The 16,024-nt window shown below is 38.0% G+C and overlaps 1 protein-coding gene across 1 annotated transcript in view; it reads right to left on the bottom strand.

The window, feature by feature from the left end:
- The window catches only part of LOC120423678 (zwei Ig domain protein zig-8-like), a 298,328-nt gene extending 292,126 nt beyond the window's left edge, over positions 1–6,202 (bottom strand). The window contains exon 1 of the mRNA XM_052708837.1: positions 6,190–6,202. The gene's annotated coding sequence lies outside the window, so the exon portion shown is untranslated. The remainder of the gene's footprint in view (positions 1–6,189) is intronic.
- Between the last annotated feature and the right edge of the window lie 9,822 nt (positions 6,203–16,024).

The raw sequence follows: 16,024 nt of genomic DNA, 5'->3' as shown, positions 1-16,024 counted from the left end.
CAAATCGGGACACAAAGTTTGAAGGTTCAAAAACGTCAAAAATCTTAAAAAGGCTATAACTTAGGCAAAATTCAATTTATTTTCAAAATTCAAAATGCATCTGAAAGGGCTCAAAAAATGCAACAAAATGCAGGGTAGAGCATCTCGATTGGTTAAATCTAAAGGGAGTTATTGGCATTTTAGTGAAAAAATAGCATAATTTTCAAACTCAAATAAAAAAGTGTTCCATCCAGATATCAACTCGGTTCGACCTGCAGCTTGTAGGGGACATCTGGGACTACCATCTGAGACTGAGAATGCTTTGGGTAAGGCAGTTTAACATATTAAATAGACACTTTTACTTTTAGTGATTTTTTTGGTTGTAAATTTTTGCTCAGGGGACCCCTTAGATCCCATTTTCTGGTGATAATTTTATCATATTCGTGTTCCTGAGACAATTTCACAATAGAAACATGTATAAAAATGTTTATTCTGATCCATTTTAACCCTTTAAAAAATAAAAGTTAAAAAAAATCTTCGATTCACATTTATTGAAAATCAAGCTCGTTTCCAAGGATACTAGATGACACCAGAAAAAAGCAGCTTCATATTTTTTTTAACTTTTATTTTTTAAAGAGTTAAAATGGATCAAAATAAACATTTTTATGCATGTTTATATTGTGAAATTGTCTCAGGAACACGAATATGATAAAATTATCACCAGTAAATGGGATCTAAGGAGTCCCCCGAGCAAAAATTTACAACCAAAAAAATCACTAAAAGTAAAAGTGTCTATTTAATATGTTAAACTGCCTTACCCAAAGCGTTCTCAGTCTCAGATGGCAGTCTCAGATGTCCCCTACAAGCTGCAGGTCGACCCGGTTTGTTATCTGGATGGAACACTTTTTTATTTGAGTTTGAAAATTATGCTATTTTTTCACTAAAATGCCAATAACTCCCTTTAGATTTAACCAATCGAGATGCTCTACCCTGCATTTTGTTGCATTTGTTGAGCCCTTCCAGATGCATTTTGAATTTTGAAATTAAATTGAATTTTGCCTAAGTTATAGCCTTTTAAAGATTTTTGACGTTTTCAAACCTTTAAACTTTGTGTCCCGATTTGCCCCACTTCCCGTTGACCTAGAGTGCTCATATTTTGGCCAGATGCTAGTTTTATATGTACAAACAACCTCTGAAAAATTCAGGCAGATTGGTGAGGTCCAAACGACGTCCCATACAAAGGGGTATGCCCTGTTCGTGGACTCGCTCCTAAGTTTTTTTCCAGCAAAACTTTATCATTAAAAAGTTGTTTTGAAAAATATTCATTATTGTTGCTAACTCATTTATGAAAAAAACTATTTAAATCAAAATCCTCAAAAATGTAACAATTTAATTAGAAGTAAAAACAGCCAAAATTTTAAGAAATTTAAATATAGTGTCTTTTTGCAATATTTTTGCACATTTTTCAAGTATAATAAATATCAATACAGATATGATAAGAATTAAATTCAAACATAAATGTGAAATAAAATCATTTAAAAAAAATACAAAGGCAAATGACTTTTGATCTTGGGATTAATTTTTAAATTTTTACACTAAATTTATTAATTGAGTATTTCATGAACAGCCTTTAGTGCCGGTCATAGAACTATTTTGAAAAGCCGTCGCGGGCCGGACAAAATTGCTTCCCGGGCCGGATCCGGCCCGCGGGCCGGACTTTGGGCAGGCCTGCTGTAGCATTATGAAGTTATGTACTCAACAGAACTTTTAAACGCTACTGAGTGTAAATAATCTGATGCCGGCAGCAAGAGGAAGTAAAAACGAAAGAAAATTACATACATAAAATTTTACTACTCGACTCTCGCCAAAGTGGCAAACCTCGATTTGGCATGGGCCTGTTTTGGGCATCATCGTCCGCCCAAAAGTGTTGTTGGTCTTTGCAGAAAATAATGCAAAAGGGAGGGTGGGGGAGGCGAAAAGTTTTGCAATAAAATAGCATATAATTAAGACAGATTGAGTCGATATCAATGCAAATGACCCCGGACAGAAAAAAAACGCGCGGTTCAGTAAAGTGTTGTGAGGTAATCGTAGCATTGGGATTTGTTTTGATCTGCATTTTTGCAGATGATTATGCTAATGTGGGGTGGGATCATAAGATGGTGCGAAGCAAACAATGTTGTAGCCCCCATTTACACATTAGTAGAACACAATAAACTTATGGTAATCTTCAGTAACATTTGGCTGTGGGTCAATTTCAAGATAAGCGTAGATCACCTACATTTTGAATGATTAAAAATCGAATGAGACAATTTCTGAAAGGCTTCCTATCAAAAGTGAATTTGGACAAAGTAGTGGTAATTTATAGTAGGATTATTTAAATTTGGCCATTTGCTGGTAAACAGAACAAGAGGGGAGGGAAATATATACGGTTTCCATACAAATAGACTGTGAACACTTTTTTGGAAATTTCAACTTAACCCACCGGCAGTTGAGTAGTGCGGTGCTTGTGGGGACGCGCAGTTCTGTTTTTTTTACCTTCTTTTTTTTCATTTTTTTTACTCGCGTTCGTTGGCCGATGAGTTTTTTTTTGTGTTGTTCTCTTTTTATAGTTTTCTATAAAAACGAACCTATTTTTGAGACTAGCAAGTCGGTTTGCTGGATTAAGTCCTTTCCATATCATCGATGATCGGAAGGCACGCCGTCGAATATGTTTTAAGGCTTATGATATAAAATCATTTTACTAAATGAAGCCCTTCCTACATCACCGTTGATCGGAAGGCACGCCGACCGAGAATCTCTGGAGAATCGCGGTCGAATTAATACTATATTTAAATTCCTAGATAGCTATCATTCCGCAGCCGGCTGCCTAAGATTTTTTAAATTTCAACCGATAAACAAATTTGCTTATGGTCGCATCACCTACCACAGTGAATCCTGACCTTATACCCATCTTACTAACCCCTCAAAACTCATGTGATAATTTGTCGGAGACGCAGCTGATTTAGCGGTCCCATCACTCAAGTATCGGACTAAAATTCCCATCCACTTCCCCGTGTCTTACCACTGGTCGTGGCAGGCGTCGGTATTGATCAGCACGATAGGGACCTTTGAATATTGCGAAGGGGTGATGATTGGTTCTTACTTTTCATCTGTGGTCCACGGAGCAATGTTTGGGGGTCCTGGTCAATAACGAAGTAGCAGCTACGGGTAGACACCAATGCTATGCTATGCTAATTTCAACTTAACCCACCGGCAGTCGTGTACGTTTATTTTGTAGATACTTTGTAAGCCAAAACACGCGACTTCTCATAGGTAAATAACAATGGACACATTCTGCCGTGACGTTACTGCGGTTCGACATTTTTTTTCAGTTGTTTGTCTTTAACTCGGAAATCTAAAAGAAAATACCTTTATATTTTAACAGATTCTGAAATACGTCAAATTTTCCATAAAAATCAACTTTCTGTTCTATGAGTGAATATGTGTTTTTCTTGCGTTGTAACGTCACGGAAATTCTCAATGTTGTAAATATCTTTGTGAAAAATTGACCAATTATGACCTAGGGGAACTATACCCTTTTTCAGCCTATTTCTATTATCGGCCTATCAGCACTTTGATCACGAATTACAGCTTTCATGAAGTGTTTTTGACTGTTCCAAATTAATAAATAGCTCAAATAAAAGTGAGCAAGCAACTCTCCATTGTTGATACATCTGAAAATGTTGATTTAATAGCGGAAAACGGCAAAAGTGATGAGAATTGGTCGAACGGCTTAGAGTGATTGAAATGGGTATATTTCCCCTACTCAGTTGCATTCGATGGTGTGTTTTATTTTATTATTTTTTGTAAAGAAAGAAATCGGCATGAAAGTATGTTTTTATGTTTATGCCACTTATGTGACTCAATAGTAATCAGTGAACCCCAAGGTGAACACACCTTTCTTGCAATATGAGCATAATAGTCGAAACTACGAATTGTGCGAGTAATTTAATACCGTCATCAAGGGTGACATTGTGTCTGGGGGGTGATATTGTGTCATAAAATTTTTAGCATTCTTGTATGTAGGGGAGAGTGGGGAGACTTGATCCCATTTTTTTGTATCGCACATAACTCTGTCAAATTCTCATAAAACTATGAACTTTTTGCATGAATTGAAAGCTTAAACATTCAACTATGTTTGGCTAATAAGGGTATTTCATCAGATGAACTCTTCGAATCATGCCAAGCGTTTTAAAAAAATATTTTAAACTGGCATTTTCAAAATGTTAGGGGTAATTTGATCCCCCTTTCAACATTTTGAAGAAACCTTAAGCAAAATGTTTCTCATTCACCCAAACTTTTAATTTTCTATAAGTTACAGCAATTTCATATAAAACCTATACGTTTGTGTTCAAAATATAACAAGTTTAGTATTTAAAATGTTTAAAAACTTAAAATATTCTTTTTTAGACCAAAATTGAGCATGTTTATAAAAGCTGGTAATTTTTGTTTACAAAACTTTTGAAAAATGGTTCAAACTGCAGTAAGTTATGAACAACTATACTAAAGGAAACTATGTACGAAAACCCAGCCCAAGTGAATGTATAAATGCAGGGCTCAAGTCTCCCTAAACGCACTTTTTTAAATAATTGATTGTAAAAATAGTATGACAATAAATTTAACGTTAAATGCGTAAGAGCTTCCTAGTTGATAAGTTTATCAAACAATTCATGTATAAAAAACATTTTTTGAATAATTTTTTAGCGTATTCTATACATATCAAAATAAAGAAAAAAGATCTCTTGGAGATTTTTTGCAGCACTTTTTAGAAAAATGTGTGTAACTCAATCTAAACATTTTTTTAATTTTTTCTCTGTTTTCTACAATGAGTTTAAGTCAATTTCGCACAACTTTCTAGAACCAAGCAAATTGTTTTACCCACATGCTGACGAGATACAGGCTTGGGATCAAGTGTCCCCGGGGATCAAGTCTCCCCAATCTCCCCTATGTATCTCACCCCCAGACCAAGTGTCACCCTTAATGACGGTATTAAATTTAGACTTAAAAATGAACAAAAAAATGCAGATTAGTGCATTTTGAGACATTCCTACTCCCAAGCCATCAAAAAATTGGAATGGTATCTTCAACTCGCTGGTTCTCGAGAATAACTGAAGCAATCGGGACATATATTTTTTCTAGTGATTTTTAGGATGTTTAGATGATTCGAGAACTTTGCAGAACACATTTTGGTCAAATCTATTATTTTTGCGATCAAAAACATCGCTCCAACTTTTTTTTTGAACGATGTTTTCGGTCGCAGAAATTACAAATTTACTCAAATCAAGTTCTGCAATATTTAAGGATCATCTAGGCATTCTTAAAAATCTCTGGAAATAAGAATCATCCTGATTGGTTGAGTTATACCCGAGAACCAGCGAGTTGAAGATACCGTTCCAACTTTTTTGGGAGCTTAAGCATCCGTGTAAGTTGGACAAGCGTTGGACGTTCCAGTGTTAATTGCACTTCACATGTATTAAATTGTTTATGTTTTTTTTTAAACGTGCATTTGCTTGCAATTGCTTGCAATTGCTTTAATTATCAGTATGGATTGCTAGAACAGTTTGGTTTGCTAATAGTTTTGGTTGTCTTATTTATTCAAATTTTCATTTGCTTATACATTCAGTCAGATTTTTTTTGAGTGATTTCTCAGCTCAATTTGTCAATAGCTGTTTATTTACTAGGCCCAAACGAGAGTTTAATATCTCAGTATTGAAACCGATATTTGAGGATTTATGAAGGTTCAAAGGTTAGGCATTGAAAGCTGCACAAAAGTTCGTTCTTAACCTAATTTAGCCCAAAATCGATATGCGACAAGATAACACGATCACTTTAACGAAGATCGGTAGTAATGCTACAAAATGATCTCATTAGCTTTGGTATCACTTAATTTGAGTAGGGTTTGGTGTGGGTGTACGCAACTAAGAAATTGTAAGATTCTCTTCAACTTTGAAAGGAACGACTCAAATTCCATTTGCTCAGCACATCTCCGCAAAAATGTCCAAATTACACAAACCCGCTGATTGCGGAGTTAAACGGTTACAATTTACGACGGGTGCAACTCTAAAAGAGCCACAAAAGAAATAAAACATCGCACACCGGACAAATTTCTGCTGCTACGATTGTTTGCACCCCCAAAAAGTGGATGACCAAATTGTTTGCCCAGGAACTTACCTTTTAGCGCGGAATGTTGTCCTCCGTCGACCAGGTAGTTTTTCTTTTTGGCTTCGGGTGAAGTCTCCGACGACGACCACGACGCAAGAAGGACCGTTCAATTTTATTTTATTGGTTCATTTTTGGATGCCGTCGTCGCGTTCCGTTGCGTGTTTTCCTTAAGTGATGCGTCCTTTTGCGACACCACCTTTTGCTGAGAGGTGCTTTCCTTTTTTGTCTCTATTTTCGGAGAATTTCCTAGCTCACGGCAATAACGCGAAAGTGAATTTTTGCTGTGACGACGAAGAAGACGATGATGACGCGGTTGGAAGGGGGAAACATTTATTTACACGATTGGAGGAACAACGTCAATGGGTGTGGTCCGACGGTACGATCCGACGACGGTTAAGCAATTACGGTGCTGCTTTTTATTATTTTCTTACACGAGGCAAAAGCGGACTTTTCCTTTCGCTCTTTTTCACCGGGGTTTTTCCTCCAGAAAGCACAACCGACCGGAAGAGGTAAAAATGTTAAAATTCCCAACACTTTTATTTTTATTTCACAAAATTGGCAATCCTGGCCCGGGTCGGTTCCCGCCTGATTTGGAGGAACATTTCTCGACTACGGTGCAGCTGCGGCAGGGTTGCCAGATTCACAACGGACCAGCAGCAGTAATAGCCGGAAGTGGAGCTTTCCACATCGGGCGCCAGACATTAAATTACTAACGGTGGCAATTTGGCGCGAAGGGAACGGCGCGCAATGGTTTCATTTCACGGTACAAATACTTTCCTCCCACCCTCCTCCTATGCTCAGTCTGTCTCTCTTTTTGTGCCGTTTGAGGGTCGGTTCCTGACCAGGAACCGTGGCCACGGTTGACTGTTTGCCTTTTTTCCCACGCGAACTTCCGTCCGTCTGTCCGTCCACCCGCGAACCGTTATTGTTTTATTGCATCCAATCTGGTTGATTTGATGGCCTGTTGACAAATTTGATTTTTTTTTTCGAGCTTGTGAGAGTTTTTTTATGTTTTTAGATTATTTGCTGCAATTTTTTATGCAAGGGCCGCGTTTCTGGTTTTACAATTTGACGGAATGGTTGGCTCTACGAATGTGTTGTTGGTTCGACGCTATTTTTTGCTGATTTAGTTTATTTTTGCTTGCCGGACTTTTTTTTCATATTATTTACATTTGGATCGATTCGTATATATAACGTTGGCCGATATTTATTAGTCTAACTTGTTACGCGCTACTAGTGAATGTGATTTACACTATTGATTAATATGGAGCCCTCGACAATGTGCCTGAACGTTGGAAATCTGAAACGAAACGAGAGTAGTAGAAAACCGTTATTGAACGATGATGGATGTAAATATTAGGGTGGGTACGGATTTTGAAAAGTTCTCAGATCAAGTTCTGGTGTGGTTCCCCTTGTAGATCATACCCATAGGGATTCTCACGCCAAATTTCAGCTCATTTGGTCGAAAACTGGCTTGTCTCAAGCGGGTTCAAGTTTACATGGAAATTACTATGGGAAATTTTGAATTTTCCTTCAAAACCGTTGGTTCCGCAAAAACCCCGGATGTATTGCCGTTGAGCTCGATGGGGGTTGAACGAATCGACCTGGTCTCTTAGGAAAAGTTGTTCTCCAGACAATTCCGCTCATTTCTGGCCATCCTAGAAGTTTCTACATGTTTTCCCCAGGCCTGTAGGAGTGAATGAACGAAAATTCAAAATTTCCCAGGGAATTTCCATATAAACTTGAACCCGCTTGAGACAAGCCAGTTTTCAACCAAATGAGCTGAAATTTGGCGTGAGAGTCCCTATGGGTATTTCCTACAAGGGGAACCACACCAGAACTTGATCTGAGAACTTTTCAAAATCCGTGCCCACCCTAGTAAATATGCTTGTAAGCTATGATTAAATCAAACTGATATTTAAAAATAACAAATTATATTATTGACGACTGCTGTTTAACCAGTGATTTCAATTCAATAGTTTCAATATGTGTTTTGTTTCGTGAATTTATTCAAATAAGATGTATCAAACCTTTCAAGCATTTCTTCCATGAAAAACATAAGTGTTTATGTTTATTCGAGTCATAACATTAATTCAACTATCAATAAAAAGGTAACATAACCCACACTCTATTGTACAAAGTTTCGATTATCAAAAGCTAGTGGAACTTCAAATAATCTAATCACGGACAAACAAAGCCTCACTTGTAACAATACTTGTTTTATCTTCTCTTAACATTAAATTCGAGTTCAGCAACCACATTTTAGTCAAATTTGAGTAGTTGCTTGCCTTTTCATTACCCCAAATGCATTTTTTTTTTCAAATATTTCATCACCGCTATCTTGGCGTCATTGGATTAACTTGGATTAACAAGCCAAGGCAATGCTGTAGTGCGAACATTTTTTTGTTATATTTCTATCTTTTGCATTGGGAAACATTTTGTTAAACCTGTAAGGCATTTATTGATATTCTTCAACAGTTGAACTGAGCTTAGATTCCGTTAATGAGCTTGGTTGGTTGCGATACTAGCTCCCTGGCTTTGAGACATAAAACGATTATACAGCAATTCCCCACGAAAACAGCATGATTCGAAAAAAAAGTTCTCCGATCGGGCTCAACATTTTTCTGGGGGTTCCTTGGCCGAAATAATTAGACCCGAATTTTTTTGTTTGGTCATTAGGGTGACCTACGCCGTGTTAAGGTGGTCCAAAAAATGACAATTTTCGTATTTTTTCCAAATAGCCAAACTAATCACCTTTCTTTTGCGTCTAGGACAGCTAAAATCGGATGAAAAGGCGCGGAGATATGATTTTTTGGAAAAAGTGGTTTTTGCAAAAAATGACGAAAATTGCCATTTTTTGGACTACCCTAACACGGCGTAGGTCACCCTAATGACCAAACAAAAAAATACGGGTCTAATTATTTCGGCCAAGGAACCCCCAGAAAAATGTTGAGCCCGATCGGAGAACTTTTTTTTTCGAATCATGCTGTTTTCGTGGGGAATTGCTGTATACTCGTAGAACTGGTGCATTCAGTTTTGGTGATTTTTAAATCCTCCATGGTTTTGCCTTCCTCACTGAGGTAAGGCTATAATCCTGCTCGAAAAATAAACTTTTGAAAAACAGCTCGTAGACCTATATTCATGTATACCTATCGACTCAGAATCGAAAACTGATCAAATGTCTGTGTGTGTGTGTGTGTGTGTATGTGTGTGCGTATTCCCCTTGGTGCTCAAAATTATTTTTTCTCGGCACTGGCTGATCCGATTTGAGTCAAACATGTTGCATTCGGTCCGGTTTGGTGCCCCATACTGCACTATTGAATTGTTTGAAGATCCGATAAGTAGTTCAAAAGTTACGTATAAAAAAGTGTCAAAGTTTCGAATCGGGTGCTGGAATTTTGATGCCGGATCTCACTCAAATGCATATAAACTATGTCCGGATTAATCATCCAACCCATCGTTGGTTAGGTAATCAAAAGACCTTTCCAATGATTCCAAAACATTCAATTCTTTCTCGATCTATGACCACTTAACTGATATTTATGTACTTTTTTGAAGCCGGATCTCACTTAAATGTATGTAAACTATGTCCGGATCCATCATCCGACCCATTGTTGGTTAGGTAATCAAAAGACCTTTCCAATGAGTCAAAAACATTGAAGATCTGGTAACCCTGTCTTGAGATATGACCACTTAAGTGATATTTATGTACTTTTTTGAAGCCGGATCTCACTTAAATGCATGTAAACTATGTTCGGATCCATCATCCGACCCATTGTTGGTTAGGTAATTAAATGATTTTTCCAATGAGTCTAAAACATTGAAGATCTGGCAACCCTGTCTAAAGTTATGACCACTTAAGTGATATTTATGTACTTTTTTGAAGCCGGATCTCACTTAAATGCATGTAAACTATGTCCAGATCCATCATCCGACCCATTGTTGGTTAGGTAATCAAATGACCTTTCCAATGAGTCTAAAACATTGAAGATCTGGCAACCCTGTCTCAAGTTATGACCACTTAAGTGATATTTATGTACTTTTTTGAAGCCGGATCTCACTTAAATGTATGTAAACTATGTCTGGATTCATCATCCGACCCATTGTTGGTTAGGTAATCAAAAGACCTTTCCAATGAATCAAAAACATTGAAGATCTGGTAACCCTGTCTCGAGATATGACCACTTAAGTGATATTTCTGTACTTTTTTGAAGCCGGATCTCTTTTAAATGTATGTAAACTATGTCCGGATCCATTATCCGACCCATCGTTGGTTAGGTAATGAGTCTCTCCCATGAGGTCAAAACATTGAAGATCTGGCAACGCTCAGTCTCAAGTTATGATCGCTTAAGTGATATTTGTGTATTTTTTATTGAGAAATAGATGGAATTTGTGTCCAAACCCATCATATCACCAAATGTTGGTAAAAAGTGAGGAAGCCACCAACCACATAGGTGGATTAAGTTCGTTTTTTGGATTGTTCCTGATCACGGAAACAATTTTGTAGAGACATCGAAGCATTTTGTCCTCCTGAGAGCACATTCTCGTGTGTGCACATTCTCGGAGTGGACGTCTTCGCGAGCAGTCGATCCGAACAGTTGCTCCCGGGCTAGAGAGTTTTTTTTTACCTATTGTTTGGCTGCAAAGCCACCAAACTATTGTTTTCGCGGAATCTATTCAAGGTCAGAGTAGAGTAAAAATGGAAACCGGAGTTCGAAAGAACACCATGAAACTGTGCTTCGAAGCCGGAACAAGGAACCCAGCCCACCTGGAAGTACTGAAGTTTATTGTGGACTCCCTGAAGCTGAGTGCAGCAGATTTGCACTCGATGTATAAGGACGAGAACGACGGGAACTTCTATCTGAAGTTTATGGACGAGGTGATTTTTGCCAGATTCGTCAACGAGCTCGACGAACACTACCGTTTCCGGCACAACGACGGTGCGGAGTCTTTTGTACAACTGGTTCCAGCAAGCAGGATCTTCCGGTACGTACGGATTTTCAATCTTCCTCCGGAAATTGAAGATCAAGCGATCGCCAGCGCTCTCCGCCAATACGGAACAATACGCCAACACGTGCGGGAAAGGTACCCGCTGGATTACAAGTTCAGCGTGTTCAGCGGTGTACGGGGCGTACACATGGAGGTCTCAAAGGAAATTCCTGCGAACCTCTTTGTCGGCCATTTCAGAGCTCGTATTTACTACGATGGCCTGAAAAATCGGTGCTTCCATTGTAAGGAAGAGGGGCACTTGAAATCGAGCTGTCCCAAACTGGCAACAGGCTCGTCGGGAAGCGGCGGTTCACGAACCTACAGTTCCGTGACCGCCCGTGGGACTCCCGCTCCATCGCCGGTTCTGCTGGTTCCGGAGTTTCGTCCAGAGATGCAGGTTCTCAACAAGAAGCAAGCTACAGACTGCAACAACGTCAAGGAAACAGTGGAAGCGGAAGCGACGATCACCGATCCGGTGGTAGTTCCAGCGGCCATTCCGGTGGCCCCTCCACTGGCAAGTCCGGTGGCCCCTCCACCTGGAAGTCCGGTGGCCCCTCCAACGGCCATTCCGGCGGCCCTTCCGCCGGCCAGCCCCGCGAAGGATGACGTGCCAGCTGGGCCAAGCAAGTCTCCGGCGGAGATTATGGCTGTGCTGCAACGCATGGCCCAAGAAGCAGAGGAATCGATGGACACCAGCAACCCTAAGCTAGCGGTCAAGAGATCAGCAAATTCGTCAACGGATGGTGAAGAGAACGGCGGGGAAGACGGCTTTAAGCCGGTGATCCCGAAAGGTAAGCGATCAAAAAAGTCAAAAAAGAAGACGCCGTTGAGTACCATCGAAACACGCGCTACCGCCAAGGGCAGCGTGTGAAAGCAACATAACCTTACTTTTTTCAAACCACGTGGGATCGGGCATGGGCTTGGGTTCGGGTTTGGGTTCGGGCTGGGGTTCGGGCTGGGGTTGGGTTGGGATACGTAAGGACAGTTTTGAAGTAGCAGAGTAGTTTAGTTGTTTGAGTGAAGAAATGGTTTTTGTTAGACGTATTTGTTTCATCAACATCAACGCTATTAGTTGCACTGCCAAAAAGTCTCTTTTAAAAGATTTTATACTCAACACAGATGTCGACATAATACTACTACAGGAAGTGGCCTTCGAAAGTTTCGGGTTTTTGTACTCTCACATTGCTATCGTGAATTCGAATGTAAATGGTGTTGGTACAGCCGTTCTCGTCAGACGGGGTATCCCGTTCAGTGAAGTTTTGCTCAGCCCGTGTGGACGTATCACCTCTGTGTGTGTTGATAATTTTAATATTATAAATGTATACGCAGCTTCGGGATCAAATCGGAAACAGGAGAGAGACATTCTCTTCTCTTCAGATATTGTACCTCATTTGTCAACCAATCATATCAACATCGTAGCGGGTGATTTTAACTGTATTTTGCTCGAATCAGATTCGAATAGTAATATTAAAAATTTTAGTAAGGGATTAGAATCGCTTGTTAAATCTCTTAAATTGCTCGATATTGAAAAAGAAAAAAACCATAATGTGAACTTTACTTTCGTAAGAGGAATTTCTAAATCTCGTCTGGATAGATTTTACGCTCCCAAGGATTTTTCAGACAAGGTACAAACAGTATTAACTCTGGCTGTTCCTTTTCTGATCACCATGCTGTGCTGGTCAAATATGAAGCCCCTGCTGGCACTCCAGTGGCTATTCGAGGCAGGGGGTTTTGGAAAATCAATCCGCTTCTTATTAACAATGATGGCATTACTAGCAAAATTATTTCAATTTTCCAAGATTTACGCAAACGTCAAGCATATTCGCAAAGTTTTGACAAGTGGTGGAACCTTGTAGCCAAATCCAAAATCAAGCAAATATACAAATCTGAAAGCTTCAACATCAATCAGCAAATCCATCGCGAAAAGAACTTCTATTACACGTGTCTTAAAGAAATCATCCAAGAACAAGCAAAAGGTAACAATATTTATGATCAAATGACTTTTATAAAATCAAAACTACTAGAAATTGAACATGAACGATTAAAAAATTATTCACTTAAAGTTTCACCAGCATCTATTTCATCCGATGAAACAATTTCCTTATTTCAAATATCATTCAGTATTACGAAACAGTACTCTTCAAGTCAATTACAGCTTCGAACTCCAGAAGGAATAACATCCAATTATCTCATTTTAAAGCCATTTATTAAAGATTATTTTTCAACTTTATTTTCCCAAAACCAACCCTCAGACCATCTTAATCAAAACATCACAATTTTAAATAACATCCGTTCGCCGTTGAGCCGAGAAGACTCAGAGGCGCTTATAAGACCAATAGAAAAAGAAGAACTACGTTTAGTAGTCAAACAATCAGCAAAAAAGAAAAGTCCTGGTCCAGACGGTATTACTTACGAATTTTATGAACACTTTTTTGAACAAATTTCAGACGATTTACTTATCCTTTTTAATAGTTATTTAATTGACAATATTTGTCCAGACAAAAGTTTTTCAGAAGGTATAATTACACTTGTTCCCAAAAAAGGCGATCAAGAAGATATATCTAACAAAAGGCCAATAAGTATGCTTAATTGTGATTATAAATTGTTTACTAAAGTTTTAGCCAATCGCTTACATCCTCTCTTGCAAAAAATCATTGGACCTGGCCAAACCGCTTGCCACCCTGAAAAATCGTGTTTGTATAATCTTCAATTACTCAGGAATATTTGTTTACGAGCAGAGCAGACTAAACGCTTCAAAGGACTTCTTCTAAGTTTAGATTTAGAGAAGGCATTTGATAATGTCAATCATAATTTTCTATGGTTGGTATTGGAAAAGTATGGATTTCACGTAAAGTTTATTAATTGTTTAAAAAAATTATATAAGAATGCATCGTCAAAAGTTTTATTTAATGGATATCTTACCGATTCCATTCGAATTCTAAATTCTGTTCGTCAGGGATGTCCTCTTAGCATGGCACTTTTTGTAATATATGTTGAACCATTGATCAGATTGATTTATGACAGTGTTCAAGGCTGTTTCGTAGCGAATACTTTTGTAAAAGTAATCGCTTACGCAGACGACCTGAACATTTTCATCCTCAACGATCACGAGTTCGATACTGTGCTGGAGCTCATAAACTATTTTAGTATTTATTCTAAAATAAGGTTAAATGTCGGGAAATCTCAATATATGAGGTTTAACGCCTGTCGCTCCGGTCCTCACATGTTAGAGGAAAAGAGGTTTTTGCGAATCCTTGGAGTAAACTTTTATCAGAAATTTTCTGAAACAGTAGATACAAATTATGACTTTGTTATTAGAAACGTTAAAAACACCCTCTCTTTGCACACCAGACGAAAGCTTAATATTTTTCAAAAAGTTTCAATTGTTAATACCTTTATACTATCAAAAATTTGGTATTTGGCTCAGGTTTTCCCCCCAACGAATAAGCATATAGCAGAACTGAAAAAAAGTTGTGGGTGGTTTATTTGGAATTCTATTTTTAAAGTTAATCGTGACCAGTTGTATCTTCCTATTGAGAAGGGAGGTCTTTCTCTTGTGGATCCCGAAACAAAAATGCAAGCGCTATTTATTAAAAATATAATTTTCGCGGATTTAAACAAACCGGACACAGCAGATCGTTTTATGTTAGCACAGTCTCATAGTAAAACACTCACAAGAAATGCACGAGAATGGCTGAACCTCGCGGCGGATATATTAAATTTAGTCCATTTGAATAGTTGCAAAATCATTTATGAGTATTTGCTTCAAAAAAAGAAAATTGTACCTAAAGTAGAGTATGAAAACCCGGAGCTTTTGTGGGAGCACATTTGGGAAAATATCAGTAAGAACTTTATTAGTTCTCATGCCAAAGAAACGCTTTTTTTGGTGTACAACAACATAATCCCAAACAGATCCAAAATGTTCAGGCTGAAGATAAAAGGTGTAAGCGACAACCTTTGTGAAGTTTGCAAAACTGTGGATTCAACAGAACAAAGAATTAAATATTGTAGTCAGTCAAAGCTAGTATGGAAGTGGGTAGTAGAAGTAGTATCGAAACGTTTGAAGTTAAATTTAGAAGATCCAGAAGACATCTTAGAAATGAGTATTGTAACATCGCAAAGACACAAGGCTTGTTTATGGTTAGTGGCAGAGGCAATGCGTTTTAATTTGAGCAATTTGAAGAGTGGAACAGTAGCGAAATTTCAGGAACATATTAGACAGTTAAGATGGAATTATAAAATGTTGTTTGAGAAGATTTTTGGTAATTATTTGAACATTTGCTAGCTGAAATTTTCCTGTATCTTGTAATGCTTAAAATACGTAAATAAAAACCATTTATCGAAAAAAAAAAAAAAAAAACCCATCATATCACCAAATGTTGGTAAAAAGTGAGGAAGCCACCAACCACATAGGTGGATTAAGTTAGTTTTTTGGATTGTTCCTGATCACGGAAACAATTTGGTAGAGACATCGAAGCATTTTGTCCTCCTGAGAAAATTTAAAAATTTATACATCTTCCGTCAAAACTGCAGCTTTTATGTCAAGCTGAAATATTAAACGTTTTCAAAATATTTACAACATTTTTAAAACTAGTTTATTTGGACCAAAAATCCGTGATTAAAGATAAGAAAACACAAAAATATGGTCCAATTTAAACATAGTGTAACACAATTTTTAGTTGGTCATTGCTTTGAAAATCTCATGTTTATCTTTTCCGTCACAAACAAAAATATTTATATCGTTCAAAATCTGGAAATGGAATCAAAACTGGTGCAGAAAATCTGAAAGCAATCGATTTCCTCTCAAAGATGGCAAAGGGCACACAATACGATGCCAGTCTACCAAACGGTGATT

The sequence above is a fragment of the Culex pipiens genome, chromosome 2, assembly GCF_016801865.2.
Source record: "Culex pipiens pallens isolate TS chromosome 2, TS_CPP_V2, whole genome shotgun sequence".
Taxonomy (NCBI): domain Eukaryota; kingdom Metazoa; phylum Arthropoda; class Insecta; order Diptera; family Culicidae; genus Culex; species Culex pipiens.
This window is presented reverse-complemented; position numbering and strand designations above follow the sequence as displayed.